The following is a 12,333-nucleotide window of genomic DNA, read 5'->3' as shown; positions in this document are numbered from 1 at the left end:
AACTAGAAGAGGGGTGGAGAAAGAAAGAGAGAGAGAGAATGTGACTAGGGTCACTAAAGATAGAAGAAAGAGAGAGAGAGAAGATTTTGAGAGAGAGAAGGGTTCAAGACTTCAATTCATCATTTCTTGATTGCTTTTTCAAAGAGAATGGCATAGCCCATATATAGGCCTTAGAAGGCCTATTTACACCTCTCTACAAGTGTAATGACCCCAACTGACCCTCATAAAAATAGTGAAACTTTTTTTTTTAACATTTGCAGAAAACACTCCCAAGGATCCGGAGCACATCTCAGATTTAATATATGAAACCATAAACCAATTCATGCATTGAATCAAGCTGAAGTGATAAATCAAACTTTATTAATTTAATCAAGTCAAAATGTTTAAGAACATCAAAATCGAAACATCCTGTCAGAATTGAGACACCAATCACAAGTCTCGCAGTCTCCAGCTAGCCAGTCCAAGACATCACTGAGCATTTGTACCTGTAAAACAGTTTTAAAAAAACGGGTAAGAACCGAAGTTCTCGTACGAATTACTCTAAAAATCCAAACTTTAGAGGAAATAACATAAACAGATTCATGAATAAATTTCAAAGGAATGTCACAAGCAACAACTTACCACAATCATTTTATCATTCAAGCATTTAACCAAATATCATGCAAAGCCAAATATGCATAGATGCATGAACTAATGTTGAACAATAAAATATGCATGATTCAATGCACATGCATGAATAAGTTATTAAGTTATTTATCAGAATTGTTTTTGCATGCATGTCCCTATTAAATGCACATAAGTTTAATTTTCACATTTTTTAAATCCGCGGATACTCAAAACGGGTACAATTTTCAAAGTTCAAGTTAGGTTGTCAATCGTAGCTTAACACACAATTTGTATTTTATTACTGGGTTCCACACTTGTTCCTCAACCGATATCAAGAATCAACACCATCAATCGGAACATTAAAAATCAACATCTAATGCCTAGACATCAAGAAAACCAACATCCACTAATGCCACTTTCTTGGTATACCAATAACTACACCTAAGTCAACAACAACACCTCCAGGCAAAGTGTTTGAATCTCCCTAAAACTTTGGTCAAGAGGTGAACCACCATATCGGGTTCTGGGGCACAATCGCACACGAAGTTTTAGTATCATCACGGTCTCCCATGACCGTCATCTAGAATTCTCACACTGGTAGGAGGTCCGAACCTAAGTCCAATTGGACCTATCATAATAGAAACTATACTCGAATCCTATAAGGATTACATGAACCAAACCCAGACCATACCCAGTAAAATAATATTTTTTATCTTTCTTTCATTGAAAATTTGTGAATCTTAGTCAGAACTCGGGTCAAGCTGGTATGAAATTATTTCACAAACCATACCCAGTTCCATATATTAATTAGACCCTTTGAGTTTGACACAGATTCTAACCGAACCTTCTTATTTATCATCAGACCCATACCTTATAGGGTTTCGTACAGGTTGGGTCTAGGTCAAGTTAGCACTTTGAAAAGTTTGGTAATAAGCAAGATTCAAAGTCAAGTTGGATACTATAGGTTTCCAAGCAACCATGCAAGTAGCACATAAATAATGGATTCTATAAGTACCACTAATAAAGAAGAACTTGGTTACATTGTTGGTAGGCCTAACACCCATCTCACCCTTTATTGCATGTAGCCTCTAATTGTTCATGGTGTTCTAAAAAGTATTTAGCTCCATGTACACTTACTAAGCATATGACTGAAAATTGATAGCTTGGTGTTCTTATATCTTCTCTTCTCGAGAGCTCACATCTGGAAGATAAACTAATCAACCAAGTGTTAACTTATTGAAAACTCCTTTCTGCCAACCCTCTTTTCCGTTAGCCACACACACATAAGCTTCTCATGTTTCATGTAGCCAACCATCCAGACGATAGAGCAACGAACCAAATAATTAATTTGGACTTCCTTCTCTGTTAACCCTTTATATGACTTCTTCTCGGTTTCTTGGTTAAGACAGGAAATTACCTATATACGAAATCAACTAGTGTTTTTCAATCCACTAATTATTCACCAAACAAAATACCCAACTCAGCGTTACCCAGCATCAAATTAGCTGGTTTCCTCCCATAAACTGCAATTCATGATTCAGAACAATCGCTCACCATGTCCAACTGATATCTAACATCGCCAACTTTTCTTGTCTCAGAAAAATACGTTTACTTCCAACCAACCACTCGGGTAATCTTTCGAAAGGAAAAACACCCACAAGCCAAAAAAACTAACCAAGATGCCCCAATGTCTCCTCAGAAATCGTCAACTCCAGTGTCGCAAAGCAATCTCAAAAGCCCATTCATCGTCACCAATTCAACCCTCCCACCAGAGCAGAAAAAAAAAAGGACAAACAAAAAAGGTAGATGTATATCAATAGAATTCCGGTATCTACACGCCGCCAGGAATCCAAACTAAAAGAATCAGAAATATAAAGAACAAAAAAATATTTAAAAAAACAGAAGAAGAAAAATATGCAAGAGGGGATGGGAGAATAATGAATACGCATACCTCGAAATTCCTCCTTTTTTTCTACGGAGAAGGTTCAGAAATCTTCCAAAACATAGTTTTGATGGGTTTTATTTATTGGGAAATCAAGGAGGTGCCTCCGAGAGGTGGGGAACAAGAAGGGATGATCTCTACAAGGTTGGGAAAGAAGAGGGAGGGCCAACATAGTTTCTTCCTTTTTTTTATTTCTTTCTTTATTTTGCTTTTTGGTTTTTTTTCAATAATCGATCGCTCCATTTTGACTTTAGCCTCGGTCGGTTTTTACTTGGCTCATGGTCACAGGGTCCGCCTTCGTATGCACCCAGTTTTTTGGGTCTATAGTAGCCTTAAAAAATATCGCCGATGGTTTGAAGATATCTGATCTTATAGCGATATTTTTAAAAGGTTTATGTTGCACAAAAAAACACGATAGTTGCATATTTGGGAAACTTGTGTTCTTATCGTCATAATTATATAGCCTTTATAGGTGTCGCTAGAATATGAGAACTAAAAATATGGGGCATTTCCAATACTTTTCTCTAAATCCAACCGTATGGATGTGCTTGGCATGATGAATTTGCTATGAATCAACCATTGGATAGTATACTTTTGATGAAAAAATGTGATTTTTGTATGGTTTAATATTTATGAAGATTATGAGCCTTTGATTTTAAAGCCTTAAAATCTTGTTTATACATCAAAATTGGATGATTCAAGAGTGGGTTATTATAAAACTATGTAGATCATGAAAATTATGGTCCACACATTAGTTCTCATATTTTCAGTTCGTGGTTTGCTTTTATATTATTTAATTATTTATTTATTTATTTATCTACATATTTTATATTTTCATGTATAACCATATTTTCTCAAAATTTTCTCAAAAAAACAAGATTCTCAAAAATATTGCATACTTTTTTCTTGCTAATGTTTTCTTGTGGATCATATTTTTTGTTGTGAGCTCAATGGTTGTGGTCTCGTTGTTCGTGTATTAATGGTGTGTTTAATTGATTGTTCATGTTTTGTTTATTATGTAACAATTGTTCATCGTCCAATATTTGTTTTGACTCAAATAGAGAATCATATTTTTTTTTTGAAATAAGTAAATTGCAATCAAAATAAATTGTAAAATCAAATAAATTATAAATAAATCATAAAATTAAATATAAAAAACACTAATTCAGACCCTAATCAAATAAGAAAGCCCTAATAAAATCAAATATAACAATATTTAACTAAAAAAAATGATTCAAACCTTAATAAAATTAAATTTTTATTTTTATTTTTATTTTTATTTTTATTTTTATTTTTATTTTTATTTTTATTTTTATTTTATTTTTATTTTTATTTCAAACCATAAATTTAAAATCGACGAAAATCCCTAATTAAAAACGAAAACCCTGATTAGAAAATCCCTACTGTGAGGGAGAAGAAAAGAATAAGAGGGGAGGGGGGGGAGAATAAGAGGGAGAGAGAAAAGAAAGAATAAAAGGGAGAGAGAGAGAGTCATTGCCGTGGTGTCACCACCCAACTGTCCCCGCATAGGGGTGAGAGAGAGGGGAATGAGGAAGGAGTCAGGGGATACACCGCACACACTGCCGCGACATTTTTTTTTTGTTAAGGGTGGGAACGTTGTTCCGTTCCCACTGTTCCAAGGGGGTCAAACACTGAAACAACATTCCTCGGATGCGGCGGATGTGCATTTCATGAGTCCAGTTTGTCACAACACGCGAAACATGCAATAAAATGCACCTTATTGTTGGATCATAGGTCTCAATCAGATGGGATTGGATTTGAACCATATTGTTGGATCTGAAACAAATATGGTTTCAGATTAGGGTCAAAACCAAACAGGCAAATATAAACAAATCTAGGTATGAATCGAGTCTATTATACTCTCTTGTTTTGTATATTATTCACTAGAAATTCAATGGATTTTACCCATCTTCAGTAGATCCGATACCACAGAGGTTCCCTCACAACCAATTCTGGAACTCAATCGTGTGACCCCATTACATCCGAATCTGCAACAAACCCACTCGGCAAAAAGGATCTAGTGTATAGTCAAGCCTGACCTTATCTGGCCTGCCAAACAACATACTCGGACCTGGTCTTTCTAACAATCATGTCAAGATCAAATCTAAGGCCAATCTAATAAATTTTTCCTAGAGGTGGACATCTGGATAGCCCAACACAAACCGGGTGACCATTTGGGCATGACAGGCCCAAACCCAATTCTAACTTGCCAAAAACCTGACTTGACCCTTATCTCATTCCATATTGACCCAATACTTAAGCCCAGCCCACTCTCAAATTATGGAGGATTGACCAATTAGTCAACTTAATATATGTTGATATGGTTTAATTTAAAATTGTGCCCTCGGTGGGGCCGGCGTTCAGTGGTTGGCCTCTAAATTGCCATGCTGCATCTTTATATGGCTGAATGAAAAGGAAGGGTAACAAATTTGAGACAAAAGTTACCACATATGGACTGCCCAAGTTGTGTTTTACCAACATAACGTCCTACTTGCTACCTATTGCTAAAATTGGCATAGCTACCTCAAAAAAAAAAAAAAGGAAAAATGATTGTACTGTAGGGCGAAAATGGCATGCCTCATAATTTATTAAATTCTGCAAAATGGACAATATCGCAGGTTTTCAATATTTTGTTATCGCTTTTACCCCTCGCAGGTACGAATTTCCAATTATTTCACGTCATGACACTAAAATAATACACCCACGAAACTCCTCAACAAAATCGCATTTGAGGTTGCAAAATTCTAAAAAAAATATGAAATTTCAAACAATTGTGAAACTCGTGATGAGTTTCACAATGCACATTGCAAAAATTATTTCTAGTATTGTGGAAGTTCGTATCTGGTGAAATTCAGAATAATTATCTCACTGGTATTGTGAAATTCTTTTTTGTTATGAAATTTTCTACGAATAGTATAAAAGCAAAGTTAGGGTTTCACAAAAACTAGGATTTTTGCGGTATCCAACCAGTGAAAAATTATGAACATTTTCCACAGCTAAGCATCGGTGGTGCTTTATTGAGAAAACATCATCAACGAAGAGAAGATCGATGAAAAATCATCGACGGAGAGAAGATCTGTAATATCCCAAAATGTCTAAGGAAAAAGAAACCGCAAGAATTTCAAGGGATTTTTCTTTTCTTTTTTTGAAGTAACTTTCAAACTAAATCGCAGAAGGCTTGTTTTAAAAGCTAAAGGACATTAGGAGGATTGCATGTGGAAAGACAACATATAATTGAATTCACAATTAAGGATATCATCCGACTTAAGGAAAATAGAATTCATAAAAAAGGGTTTTAGGGTAAGGTACCAAAATATGGTTGCAGTCCATCCATCAAAATGTTCAGAGTTTATAACATTAATGATGTCCAAAAATCAAAAGCCCAAAAATGTGCATGGGTCCAGCTCCATAGAGAGTCTGTGACTCCATCATCGCATCACATCCACCATGCCAGCACTTTTTTTTTCCTTCCCCATAACATGGGTTCAGCTTTGCAAATAAGCCAGTAAGTTGAAAACGGAAAATATAGAAGTGGAGTTATATAGAGAATTCACCATACTATACCATAGATCATAACACTGATCAATCAATTAATATGACATGATCATTCAAGAGTTATTATAAACAATGTGTCATAAAGTGAGAATAAAAGCATTCACACATATTAGATATTCAAGAAGGATTATGTGCATAACAGTGATCAATCAATCAATATGATATGATCAACAAAGAGTTATCACAACAATGTGTCATAAGGTGAGAATGTAAACCTTCACTTGTATTAGATATTCAAGAAAGATTCTTACCAATTATATGTATAACAGTGATCGATCAATCAATATGACATGATCAACAAAGAGTTATCATAATAATGTGTCATAAGATGAGAACGTAAACCTTCACATGTATTAAATATTCAAGAAGGATTGCCACCAATTTTGTGTATGCTTCACTTAAGTTTTCACTTTCATTATAACCCTTTGGTACGAAGGGTCCACCACTAAGGACCTTCAGGGTATATTATGCCATATCATTTTAATTACCCAAAGCCTTCCAAATGGCTAAGTATCCCAAGGAGATGGTCCAAAAATCTCAATGGGCCAACAACAATACGATATCCCAAAAGTTTAACCACTATAGATGTTTTGGGTTTATCACTTAGGACATATTGATAAACCTTGCCTCCCTAACATCGAGTAGTTGGAGGCTATGGGATACTCTCGGTCACAAGAACAATGGAATGATATGTCGTGTGGTTACAAACTCACATGCATTCATATGCCACTCGAGGTTGTACCACCTACTTATAATGCCCCCAAAATTTTAACCTTCAATTTTTTTCAATATTAAAAACTTGAGACAAATTATTTTTTTTTATAAGTATAAGTAAATCACATCTTATAATGCGGAAACGATTTTAAAAAATGGTTAAGACTAGGCGGAGTCACACTAAATAAAATAATCAAATCAAAATATACCCTTTGAATGCTTGATATGTTTTCTTCAAGTTTGAAATGGGTTGCCCTAACAAACTTTAGCGAGTTTGGTCCCATTTTATGGGGGATAAGTAATATAGGTAAAGTATGATGAGTAGTTGAACTGAAAGACTAGTCGAGCTACATCCTCGAGGGTCCACTTTTATTTTATGATATAGGTAGACATGATCTTTTTATTTTAACTACTTGATCATGTAGAGAATGAACCATTATTTTTATACTTTGATTTGAAATAAAATTAAAACTTTTCATATTTTAGTCTTATATTGTACGTAGTTTGAAATATGTATAAGACATGTTGTATTATTCATCAATCATCAAGTGATAGACAATGAGACAACTGAGTCATTCATTCAAGCATTCAAACACAAGGCATTTAAAAGCATTCCATTACTTAACATTTCGTTCAACCTTAACTACATTATAAAGTTTAATCCATATGCATTCAAGACATACAAGTCATCGCACATATATATATATATATATATATATATATATATATATATATATATATATATATATATATATATATACATCTAAGACATTCAGGTCATTGCATCATTTTTTTATATGCATTCATAATTCATATAAACAATAGGTCAAATCATATTTGACCATTTCAGTGTGAAACACACGCACATGCTTCATAAGTAAATTAGTTAGATATTAATGATATATAGGTGTGATATATTCAAATCAGACAATCATGATGCAATCATTTGCAATAAAACTATATATGTGTGATGTATCATTCACCTAATAAGTTAGCCTAGTCATTTGTAGGTGTCATGTATCATTCACCAATACGCTAACCCAAGTGTTCCAATCATAACCTCCTATCAAGATCTAAAATTGATAAGGGTCTGATTCTCACATCTGATTTTAGCATATAATCATACTACAATAGAAAAGTCAAATCTATATATTCATAACTGGTGATCTCAACCAACTCGCAAGATCACTATAATTCACCATAGTATTTTGTTTAATCATAACAAAAAATTTACAAGATCCACACCGAATCTTCTTGTTTGAGAAATGTACAACCTCACAAAGAGTTATCACCCTAGACGAATGGCCTGCTTGGTCTTGGATAATGCACTTCCTCACAGAGATATATTGTCTTCATGGGCTATCTGCTCTTGGACAATGCACTTCCTCACAGAGACTTATTGTTTGTAAACACCCCAAATTTTTCAGGTCCATTATGGACTTTCCCTCTTTTCACAGATGTCGACTCTTGTAGCACAGTGTAGGAGTCTAACCCTAGGTCTATTCCGAGTTAGGTGTCATTTCACCCTATTTTACCTATAAAATTACTATTTTACCCCTAAGTCACCTTAGATTCATGTCAGTTAGACCCGGCCAAGCTCATTTTAAGTTCAGAAAGGTTAGAATGTTTGTCATTTCTAGCTCTCTTGAGCTCACGATGAGCAAATTCTATTCATTTATGATCATTTCAACTAAAATTGATTTATTTCTCATAAAGTGAGTTCATTTCTAGCTCAAAATCTACCCAATTGCCTCTGAGTCAGTCGAATCCAGTCGACCCTATTTCCTTGAGTTTAACTTGAGCTTATGGGGAGTTCAAGTGGTCCAGTTTCAGCTTAAATTTGTCTCACATTGTTGGAGTCCATGTTAGCTCAATTCAGCCAAAATTGAGCTAACCCCAGTCAGCCTAGCTAGTGTTTAAGCTCTAGATTTAGTTCACCTCAGTATAACTGACCTCTATTTTAGCTCACACTGAGTACATTTTCGTTGTTCACTTTACTCTATAGTGCATTTCTCACCATTTCCCTTGTAATTGTGTTTATTTTCAATCATCGAGTCTAGGAATCTAGTTGAGTTGGTATCTTTTAGTTTATCTGAGTTTAGAAACCCTAGAGCTTAGTTTTATCTAGTTCCAATTCCAGTGTCACCCTAAAGGGACAAAATCATTTCTTGATCATTTTATTCAGAACATCAATTTTGTCAATTTTCTGGGATTATTCCCAATCTGGACTCAGATCAATTCCTTTATCTGAAATTTTATTTATATCTGAGATCCAATTCACATTTTAATTTGGACATTGGATATAATATCGGATCTGATATCCAATATCCATTCTTTATTCTGGACCTAGTCCTTTTTATTCAATTCATTCTATTATCCATATTCAGGGTCCAATTTGCTCTTTGAACCTGGATTATCTCATCAGATATCCAGAATATAATCATTTGCTATCTCGGATCCGTTCTTCAATTCAAGAGTCATTTCTAATCTAGGATCCACTTTTTTAAGTCCATCCCCGATCTGGAAGCTATTCCATTTGTTTTGTCGAGATCAAAGATTCATTTTCCAATTATGTCAAGATTCTTTTATCATTTTTGAACATGGGTCAGACTCATGGTTCAAGATCCAGATCCATTTATCATTTTAAAACTTTGAACACAAATCTAAATTCAAACTTTCTTCTGATTTCAAACCTTGGTTCAAACTCATCTTTTAAATCTAAAACCCAACGCTTTACATTTGACATTTTGAAATGCTTTTTAGAAAAATATCTTTTTCAAATGTGTCAAATCTAGATTCGGATCAGGCTTTGATTTGGATTTTTATCAAACTTGAATTTCAAAATGGATCTTAGATCCAATTTATTCCAGAAGGGACCCATCTAGGTAGTGTCACCTATAGATTCATCTTTTCCATTTTGTCCTTCTTGTTATTTTAGAATTCCAATTGATTTATGACTCTTTTCTTGTTTTTAACCTTTAGTTTTATTTTCATTTATTTTAAATCTTTTAAAAACTTTTATTTATTGTTTTAAAAACCAAATGTGGGGCCCACCTAGGTGGTGCCACATTTAGAGTTTTTCAAATACATTTAGGTGTTTTCATTAGAGTTTTAGTTAGTTTGAAGTTTAAAAAGTCAAAAAGTCAAAAAGTCAAAAGTGGATTCAATTAGGAAAATCGCCTCCCTTAGAAAACCCTAATTAAATACTAATTAAGCTAATTAGAAATCCTATCTTAAACTCTAAAAAATTCTATAAATGCTCTTCCTCCATTTAAGCTATCTCTCCCTTGCAGCCCCTTAGCCTCATCCTTCAGCCCAAGGTAAAACCTCTTCCTTTTTAATTTTTTTTTAAGGTACCGCCCCCTTCTTTTCTTCTTTTCTTCCTCTTTTTCTTTTGGTTTTTTGTGTGGTAGCATCAATGGTTGATCCAGCCACAGGTAAACCCTCATCCTGTTGCTTTTTTTTATCTCTTTGATGTTCTTTTTATTGATTTTATCTCAGCCAACAAGAAAGAAGGTTATTCGATCTTTCATAGATTAAATCACTCTTTTGAACTGCTACATCAAAGCAAATCCCATGACATTTTTATTTTCTGTATTTTTCTTTATTTTATATGCATATTAGATTTAGTTTTACATTATTTCATCCATGAAAAATAAAAAAAATATTGCATCTATGCTCTCTTTTACGTTTTATGCATGTTAGATCAAGTTCTTGAATTTTCTTTAACAACCCTCCGCAAATATTGATTCTAGCCGCACGTTAACAACGTTATTTTATATGTGTTTTTTTGTTTTTTTTTTATCTAAATTTTTTATGAGGGTTATATTGATATATTTGTATAAATCCAACAAAATTTCATGATTTTTGGGGATCCAATGACCCATTTATAAATTCAAGAACCGAAACATGTTTTCTGCACTGTCAAAACGTTGTGCAGAATAAGAAGCAACTTGCCAGAGTCATATCTCTTTAATCGAAAATCGTATTTTAGATCCGTAAAAGGTAGCAACTTCATCTAAATATATAGTTTATTCTATGTAATTTTTATAATTTTTTTATAGTTGCTTACTATTTTATTTTCATCCAACATCAGAACCTATTTTCTTGAACCTACAAGCACGGTTCAGATCCAGGTTCATCTTGCTGGAGTTATATCTCCCTAACGAGAGATTGTATTTTCGATCCATAAAAAGTGACCTATCCGTCTGTATGTGTAAAACCTATAAAATTTTAAGAGAAAATAAATAAAAAATCACTTTAATTCAAGTTAAAAATATATTTTTATCTTTTATTATAAATTTGAGGTGTTTTATATACTTAAATTCATCTTTCTGATAAAGAAGGGTAAAATGGTCATTTTAATAAATTACATAAATAAAATACTAATAAAATATTCAATATAAGCATTTTAATAAATTACAAACTCATTTAAGCATTTTTCAAACTTGACAAGATATATTTTAACGATTCTCAAAATATATTTGTAAAATAGGGTATTTTAGTCATAAGATAAATCTTGGAAATATTTTAATTAAATAAAATATTATTTTTAAAACCAAATAGTTTAATGCTAGTGTTATTTTATTTTATTTTTATTTATTTTCCCCATTTCATTATATAAATTCTATACTTTTATTTTTTTAAATGGTTCTTTTTTTTCTCTTGATTTTCTTTTTTTTTACTTATTAAGTTCCTCAGGTCGGTTCCAAACCGGGTCTGATACAGACCCGATAAACACCCCACCTCCCTCATAAAACCCTAATGCAAGCCTTTTTTCTCCTTCTTTCATTTTTCGCAGCCGCCTCCCCTCACCGAGTCCCCTTCCCCTCCTTCCTTCCCCATCCACAGGTCGTCGGAGCATCACCATCGTCGACCCTCGCCGACCGACCTCGTGTTGTTGCCGCAAGCCCCGTCTGTGACACCACCTTCTCCTCCCTCTTCCCTCACTCCATCTTTGTCGTTGGTAACCACTCCCAGTCGACCACCACCATCTCCTCCTCTTTACTGTTTGCAGCCATGCCACCTCTGTGACCACCACCGCCTCCTCCTCTATTTCCTTTTCCCCTTTCTTCACCTTTCATTCCCTCTTTTCTTCTTCCTGTTCTTGCGTAGCCAATGGAGGACCAGCAAAGCCGCCATCCTCCTCCTGTACGTCGAGGTTCTTTCTTCTCCTTCTTTCCCCATTTCCATTTTCAACTATTTCCGACCTCCCACTCCTTCGAATTTGCCTTTTCGAATTCAGCATGGTCATCGGTGTCACCAGAGAAAATTTTGCATGAAAACCCTCTTTCACTTGCTCGATCAGATACTTGCATAGGATGGTTGCACGCCTTTCTGTTTGAGATCATGCCGCTGGTTCACGTGTTCTGGTTGGGTGTCAAGAAAGGTTCATGGTCGTTCGAGTTCCTGCCTGAAGGTGAGTTCATCTTCAAATTTCTTCTCTTTATTCTTCTTTTGTCGGGGTATCAATCGATTAAGGTAGAGAGTTGATG

General features: G+C 34.3%; 1 protein-coding gene across 5 annotated transcripts in view; it reads right to left on the bottom strand.

Moving 5' to 3' along the window:
• Positions 1-2,712, bottom strand: part of LOC149837388 (putative clathrin assembly protein At5g35200) — a 45,302-nt gene extending 42,590 nt beyond the window's left edge. For 3 of the 5 annotated variants that reach the window (XR_016431905.1, XM_090006010.1, XM_090006014.1), the window contains exon 1: positions 2,558-2,712. The gene's annotated coding sequence lies outside the window, so the exon portion shown is untranslated. Of the gene's footprint in view, positions 1-2,160; positions 2,370-2,557 lie in introns of those variants that run through there. The other 2 variants (XM_090006013.1, XM_090006011.1) reach the window with 2 other exon arrangements.
• Between the last annotated feature and the right edge of the window lie 9,621 nt (positions 2,713-12,333).

The sequence above is a fragment of the Nuphar pumila genome, chromosome 5 (genome assembly GCF_984573655.1).
Source record: "Nuphar pumila chromosome 5, dmNupPumi1.hap1.1, whole genome shotgun sequence".
NCBI classification, from domain to species: Eukaryota; Viridiplantae; Streptophyta; class Magnoliopsida; order Nymphaeales; family Nymphaeaceae; genus Nuphar; species Nuphar pumila.
This window is presented reverse-complemented; position numbering and strand designations above follow the sequence as displayed.